Source organism: Odocoileus virginianus, chromosome 34 (assembly GCF_023699985.2).
Source record: "Odocoileus virginianus isolate 20LAN1187 ecotype Illinois chromosome 34, Ovbor_1.2, whole genome shotgun sequence".
Taxonomy (NCBI): domain Eukaryota; kingdom Metazoa; phylum Chordata; class Mammalia; order Artiodactyla; family Cervidae; genus Odocoileus; species Odocoileus virginianus.
The window spans coordinates 3,585,456-3,593,550 of NC_069707.1; the positions used below are offsets into that span (position 1 = coordinate 3,585,456).

Consider the following 8,095-nt stretch of genomic DNA (forward strand, 5'->3'; position numbering starts at 1 on the left):
AGAAATGAGCCTCATAGGAGGATGGATTGGGTAGGCTACTGTTTTAGGGAGATCATGGTTATGACCTGCATAAAAATCAGGAAAATAAGAAAGAAAGAGAAAACATGTCAGAAGTGGGGAGGAAAAAAAAAAAAAGAACTGCTGGGTGGCTTAGAGTGGATCAAATGAAATATAACAAGAAACTTTGAAAAAAGAAAAGTGATGAAGAAGATGAGAATGAAATAAAAGTAAAAGGTTCAAAGGGAAAGTGGTTGTCATGGAAGGCAGGAAAAAGGGCCCCAGACAGATATAGAGTTGTTGAAGAAGGAAAACTAAATAAAGGAAGAGAAGCAATATTTAAAATAACAATCTAGGTAAACTTGCTGGCAAAGTGAGGAAATCCTTAAGTTTGTTTACTGAAAGGGGCCATTGTTTTCCCTGGCAAATTTACTTGAAATGGTTAAACCTGAAGGTAGCCTATTAAAAGTATTCATTGGACCTTCTGCAAAAAAGAAAAGGGTTGCTTATATGGTTCAATGCATCAGGCAAGCTTGAGACCAAGTAGTTCTCCAAGTATAGGCTTTAGGAGCTGAAGGGGTGGGGCTCAAGGCAGCGAGTGCACAGGTGGGCTGCGACACATGGCCGAGAGGATTGTCACCATCAAGTGAGGAGCCTTAGCTAAAAAAAAGAAAGAAAGAAAAGAAGAAAATCCACTGGCCAATTCCCCCAAGAAAAAATGGGAGAAAGCACAGATACACAAGACTTCTATTGATAGAGAGGAATTTGAAAGAAGATAAAACATTTTTTACACTTCTATGGAAATATTGGAAAAACTTCAGTGAAATGAACAATTTCTTAGGAAAACAAAATGTGTCCAAGTTAATCCCAGTACAAATAAAAAGCTTCTATCCATTCCCATAGAAGAAATAGGAAAGTTATCTGGACTGTAGGAGTACTAGGCCCAGAGGCTGTCAGAGGAGAATTTCAGTGAATCATCAGATGACCAGATAACCTCAAAGCTAAAAAAATATTGTAGAAAAGGAATGAAAATTTCTAAAACCATTTTATGACTCAAGATTAACATTGACACAAATATGCCAAAGATAAAATCTAGATCGCTGTTGCTTATGAATATTGTGCAAATACTAATTATAATATTAGTAAGCAGGTTGAAACTGCCTTAAAAATAAATACACCATGACTAAGTGGAATGTGTACTGTGAAGGCAAATCAGACATAGCAGGAAATCTATTAATGTAACTCCTCATCCTAATGAGTCCAAGAAGAAAAATCATATAATTATCTCCAACTGTGGTTTAAAATTGTTCAGCAAAATTCAACATCTGCCATTAAAAACATTTAAGAAAAAAAGGTATAGGTAGATATTTTCTTAACATCGTAATATATCGGGTTGGACAAAAAGTTCATTTGGTTTTTCTGTAAGATGTTATGGACAAAACAAAAAAAAAACTTTTTGGCTAGCCCAATGTAATAACTCAGTCTTAACATCAGACTGTTAATGGGGAGACAAGAGATTTTCCCTTCATGGTCAGAAGGAAGGCAAGAATATTAAGCAATTTATGTGAAGCCAGTGCAATTAAGAAAGAACAATTAGGGACACAAGACTTGGAAGAACAGCAAAACCATTATTAACAGCTGATATGAAAGCTTGCTTGGAAAGCCCTAGAGAAACAATAATAAAACTAACTCAAATCATAAAAGAATTCATCAGGGTAGTAGAATATAAACTTCGCACACAAAAATCAATAGCCTTCATACACAGAAAAAAAAAATTAGAATATAATGGAGGAGAAAACCCCATTTATAACAGCAACAAAAAGATGACATACTTAGGAATAAACTTAATAATTTAAATGGATGAAATTAATCTATTAAAAGACAAATATTCTCAGAACGGATTAAAGAAAGTCTAGCTACATGCTATTTATAAGAGTTATCTATGTACATAAAACGCAAGGCTATAGAAGGATCGAAATGTAGAAAGGGAAAAAGATAAAGCAGGAAGTTATTATCTTAAAGAGGGCTAGATTAACTATATCTGAAAAAATTATAGAGAAAAGCATTAAGAAGAACAAAGAAGGAGACTGCTTAATAATAAAAGCAGCATTTCCTCAAGAAGATTTAAAAATCATGTCCCTTATTCGCCTAACTCCATGGCTTCAAAATGCTTAAATCAATAGTAAAGGGATAGATTATAATACTCACTGACAAACTTACTTTCACAGCAGAGATTTTAATTTTAATAAACTGAGAGAAAAAAATTGACAGCTTGTTGCCTGTTGTACATTATGTCTCATCTAGTCCTCACGATAATCTCATGAGTGCTGCATTCTAAGTCCCTTCGGTCGTGTCCGACTCTTTGCGACCCTGTGGACTGTAGCCCACCAGGCTCCTCTGTCCACAGGATTCTCCAGGCAAGAGTACTGGAGTGGGTTGCCGTGCCCTCCTCCAGAGGATCTTCCAGACCCAAGGATCAAACCGGCATCTCTTATGTCTCCTGCATTGGCAAGTGGGTTATTTACCACTGAGCCACCTGGGAAACCCCGATAATCCTATGTGTGTGTGCGTGTGTGCACGCGTGCTAAGTCGCTTCAGTTGTGTCCGACTCTGTGGACCCTATGGACTGTAGCCCACCAGGCTCTTCTGCCCATGGGGATCCTATGAGGTGGATATAATTATTCACAGCGGAGGAAACTGGGAGCACAGAATGGCTAAGTAACTTGCTCAGGGGCACAGAGCAGGTAACTGGTAGACCCAGGAATCACTACCTGGCCCCAGAACCTGTGTGTTTATGCCCTGAAGACAGAAAGGGAGACCTCATGAATTAACCTGTTACCTTACTTGCATTACTGTTACTTAGGTTCTCAGTTTACCATCTGTAAAATAAAGGAATGGTTCATGCTGTTCCTTAATCACTGTCATATCCTACCCTTTGTGACGCCATGGACTGTAGCCAGCCAGGCTCCACTGTCCACGGGATTTCCCAGGCAAGAATACTGGAGTGGGTTGCCATTTCCTCCTCCAGGGGATCTTCCTGACCCAGGGATTGAACTCAGGGATGGAACCCAGGTCTATTACATCTCCTACATTGGCAGGGAAGTTCTTTACCCCTGGGCCTCCAGGGAAGCCCGCCTGTTATTAATACTTAGCGGTTTCAATAAGAGGTAGCTTGTGGAGGTCTCAGCCTCTCTCACTGCCAGGTATTATAATTTCACTTTCCCTCCTGAAGATGCTGCTGAAAAAGGGGCTGCCTCTTCACTCATGGCTTATTTCTCGCATGTCATTCTAATGTGTCTGCATCAACTTTAGAAGGATTCATTGGAAAACCTCAAGAACCAGTGGACAGGCACACAGAACTCTCAAGAAGAACTACAACTGACTAGTAAACATTTGATAAAAGTAAAGGTCACACTCACTAATATAAAAAAAAAAAACATGGAAAATTCAAACAACATTCTCAAAAAACAGGTTGGAAGCCATCGAACAGTGGTGAATACTCAGTGTTGGCCAGGTTGTATGAGAAGCTGATTCTTGCCCCTGCTGTTGGAATTTTACTATGTGCAGTCTCTCTTAAAAGTACGCGTCGATCATATTTTAAAAGTTCATATGGCTATGACTATAATTCTACTTCAGCTACTTATATGATGGTCATGCCAAACATTTATTGAGCTCTTGGGATGTGCCACGTGGAAAGGCTAAGCAGGGAACTCTTTGGGGATGCATGGGCACTGAATCCTTTCCCAAGGACTGTATGGGGTCTCCTCTGCAGATATGCCAGCGTGTGAATCAACAGTGCAATAGATTTTCTGAAGAGTCTCTAGACCATGAGACCATTGAGGGCATAACCTGCCCTACAGACACAGCAGTCTTCTCCCCAAGGATAGTGGTTGGCTTATCTGACGGCTTATTTACTGAATTAATAAATAGATTTCAAGTTGATTTGTAAACTTGTGATCGAAACCCCTGGGTTATGAATTAATGAGATGAATTTCATAGAAGATCTACTTGCTTTTAAATACAATTTTGAAATATATTGGATTGGATTCCACAGGGCCCTAACTGCTATACAGTGTCCCTTCTCAGGACACCTGTTACAGCCGAGGCCAACCAGCTCCAGGAACAAATGTTGACTCAGGAGTCAGTTACCTGCAGGTTAGAGAGCAAAACTCCCTCCTAAATAAAAAGCAGAGTCTGCAGAAGCTAGTTTGGGTGGGAAATCGGAGGAGGAAATGGATGAGGAACCGGAACGTCCTAGGTAGGAGGGCAGAGGTGCTCAGTGCTGTGGGGAAGAGGAGTCCAGAGCCGTCTGCCTGCCTGGTGACCTGTCTTGCCCAGGGCCTCTCTATGTCAAATGCACCAGGAGTAAGGACCAGAATCAGGCACAGGAGGCTGAGGCCGGAAGTCAAGTGTGGGTGAGGCCGGAAGTCAAGTGAGAGTGAGGCCGGAAGTCAAGTGCGGGTGAGGCCGGAAGTCAAGTGCGGGTGAGGAAACCGCGAGCCCTTCTCTGGAGCTGTGTGGGCCAGCCTGCATAGGAGCCTCGGTGTCTGAGGAAGCCCCCTCAGAGTCACTTTGTGAGTTTTCTGCTGCAAAACAAGGGATGAATGAGTGAACTGGTAATGTTTCTTGTGGCTGTATCAAATGTAAAGTGTATGATATTTCCCGGAAAAAGGCATTAGGTGGGTTACAAATATGGACCTTTCTAATCTATAGTCCGAATCTAGTCCCTTGGTTTCTGGCTCTGGTGAAAATGTCCTTTCCTGGAAAAAAAATGTAGCAAGGAAACTGGGTCAAGCCTTTCTGATTTCGCTCTTCTCGAGTGTCTGACACACATTCCTGCCGGTTGTCTGTGACTCCCTCGTGGGCTGATCTGAAGGTAACATCTTACTGTGTGAGCTACAGGGAATACTCTCTGAAAAGGGCTGAATCTCCGAGAGACCTGCTGAGAACACTTACAGTGCCCATCACGGCCAGAGCATCTTCCATCAACTTTTATTTGGGGAAGAAGAGCAGCCAGACCAAAGAAGACCAAACTCACACTCATTCTATTGGTCTGAACTTTTGAAAAGCACTTAAAAACTCGGAATCAGTATCTTCCTCTGATTACAGGATGATAAGTAGGGTACCTATCTTTCTCCCTGTTTCTTTCTCCTTTTCTTTCTCTAACATCATGGAATTGACTGCTGACTTTTTTTTTTTATTAAATTTAAAAAAATTAATATTTCATTGGAATATAGTTGCTTTACAGTGTTATGTTGGTTTCTGGTGTATGGCAAAGTGAATCAGCTTTATGCACACGTATATCTCCTCTTTGCTAGACCAAGTGTGGAGTGAAGTTCCCTGAACTATGGAGTAGGTTCTCATTAGCTATCTACTTTATACATAGGAAAAATATGGAATGCTTCATGAATTTTCATGTCATCCTTGTGAAGGGGCCGTGCTAATCTTCTCTGTATCCTTCCAATTTTAGTATATGTGCTGACAAAGCGAACACATTGACATTTTAAACTTAGATGGTGATGGATTGAAATTCCTTACAATGCAAGGAACAAATATGATGGCAAAACTGTGTCTAATTGAATATTTGCCTTCAATACTCATAACTTTAGAACCTAAAATAATTCAGTAATAATTTATTCAACACATATTCAGTTGGCACTTATCAAACTTCTACTTTGGGGGAGGTCTCCTCTGGCCCTGGGATTAACAAGATGATCAGAAATCTGCCCCTTTTCTCTAAAATCTTACCATTTGGTCAGGGAGCCAGGTATGTCTGTAAATGATTTTATTCCAATGCAGATATACAGTAAGTAAGGCACAGTATAATACTGAGGCTAAAGGAAGGGAGAAGCCAGTTTTATCTATGAATACTTCAAGAAAAAATTCTGTGGAATAGTTTCTTAAAGAATCTACAACTGGAGAGATCATTTAAAACATGCCCGGAATTCTGAAGGACAGTTCATGCAGAAGAAACAACTTGAATAAAGACAAAGGACAGACTATATGAGTAGGGGTAGAACTTCATCAGTCTGGGGCCTTTAAATACCAGAGTGAAAAATTTGAACTAGAAGCTACTGACTATAACAGAGGAGTGGCATTTTTTCTCTGAATTTATGGAAGCAAGCCTGATGCTGGTGGCTGTAAATAGCACAGATTTGGAAGAAGCAAGATGGTAGGAGGAGGGCCATCAGTTCCAGCTATGAACTTGGGCAATAAGATGTGGGTGGATGCGAGGAAGTGAATTTAATGATTGTTCACAGTGGCACTAGAGGGGCATTGATGAGGTATCGGAATGGGAGTAGTTTGTCATGTGCCTGTGGGGATTATGTAGAAAATCCTGTTTAGAAAATGTTGCTTCAAAGGTGTGGGAATCCTGCATCAAGATGTTAACCAGGCAAATCAAAATGTGGTTTGGAGCTCATAAGGCAGATCAAAGCTGCAGGTGAGAGTTTGTGTTCCATCGTGTTCCATCAGCTTCGGATTGAGAGTGAAAACCACCAGAGTAGAGCCTATTGCCAAGGAGAATCTGAGAAGCAAAAAGGAAAGACATGATGACAGTGACTAAACCCCAATGTCAACGGCTGTAGCAGTGACCTTCCCAGAGGGTCCTCACTGGTTCTCAGCTGCTGGTGTCATGTCTATTACGGTCCAATAGTGTCTCCACACTACCCCTCCCCACCCCCATCATGTCTACCTAGAATCTCAGAATGCAACTACTTTTTTTTTGAAATAAGGTTTTCTGCAGATGTAATCAAGTTAAGACTAGGTCATACGGGGTTGGGTGGGTCTGCAAATCCAATGACTTGTCCCTATAAGAAGAGAGAACTTTCTTAAAACTTATTTTTCTAATTGGAGGAAAATTGCTTTACGATGTTGTGATGGTTTCTGCCATAGAACAATGCAGATCAGCCATAATTCTACAAGAAACAGGGAGATTTGTAGACACAGGAACAGAGTGTAGGACCCCATGGGAGGTTGGAGGCAGAGCCTGGGTGATGCATCTTCAAGCCGATGATGGCCAAGGATTGCCAGCAACCTCTGAGAGCGGCAAGGAAGAGAGTCTCCCTTCCAGAAGGAAGCAGCCTGATGACCCCTGGGTTTTGGACTTCTGCCTGCAGAGCTGTGATAGGATGCTGTCTGAAGCCACTTGATTTGTGGTGTTTTATTACAGTCACACTAAGAACTAATACAAGTCCTGTGCCATCCTCTCTCGCATTGGATGGGGCTGGGCTGCCTGACCAACGGGGTGCTGCTGGAATGACCACGTGAGGCTTCCGCCTTGCTCTCTCTTGGAGTGCCCTCTGTTGGGGGAGCTGGTGGTTGTGTTTAAGGACCCAGAGGCAGCCCAGTGGCCAGGCCCAGGGGTGAGGAACCACAGCCTCTGCCAACCACCAGCATCGACTCGCTGGGTCTGAGGTCGAGCCTCACCAGGAGCAGATATCCCAGCCCCAGATGAGCCTTCAGACTATCACAGCCCCAGACAGCACCTTGACTGAATCCTCCCAAGAGAGCCTGAGTCAGACCATCTGGCTGAGCTGACTCCAGATTCTTAACCCCCAGGAACTGTGTGAGCTTACAAGTATTTGTTTTTTGAGTGGCTCATTTTGGAGGTTGACTTTTACACAACGAAACAGAATGAATTCTCATTTGGAAGGGTTTTCTTTTCCCTTCTGCACGGCCACCCCTGAGGCAGATTACAGGGAGCATGCCCTTCTTAATCACTGAGGGCTTGCAGTTTGCTTTGGCTTGTGCAAGTTTTATCCTCTGAAGGATTTTTCAAGGCTCATGTAACAGTCACAGGATTTTTTCAGGTCATAATCATGGTTTCCTGGGTGACACCCTCCCATCATGCTTCTGACTTATCTATTTCTGGTCAGTTGCATGGGGGAGAACCACACCCAATTTCATTCTTGGACAGTCTTTTCTTCTTCCTCCCATGCTTCTTAAATAAAAGGCATCTTAAGTAAAAGGCTTAAGGGTGGAGTCTGATATTTAATGTAGCTCCAGCTCGCTGTATTCAATTGAAGAGTTGTATTAACCTTTGTTGCTCAAAGCTCTAATTGGTCTTATTCTCTTCTCTTTGAAGACAGAAGCACTT

At 42.0% G+C, this 8,095-nt stretch overlaps 1 non-coding gene across 1 annotated transcript; it reads right to left on the reverse strand.

Annotated features, from left to right (window-relative positions):
• Window positions 1-5,384: 5,384 nt before the first annotated feature.
• On the reverse strand, window positions 5,385-5,491 carry LOC139033065 (U6 spliceosomal RNA). The gene has a single exon (XR_011485702.1). It is a non-coding gene; the product is annotated as a U6 spliceosomal RNA (small nuclear RNA).
• Window positions 5,492-8,095: the final 2,604 nt, after the last annotated feature.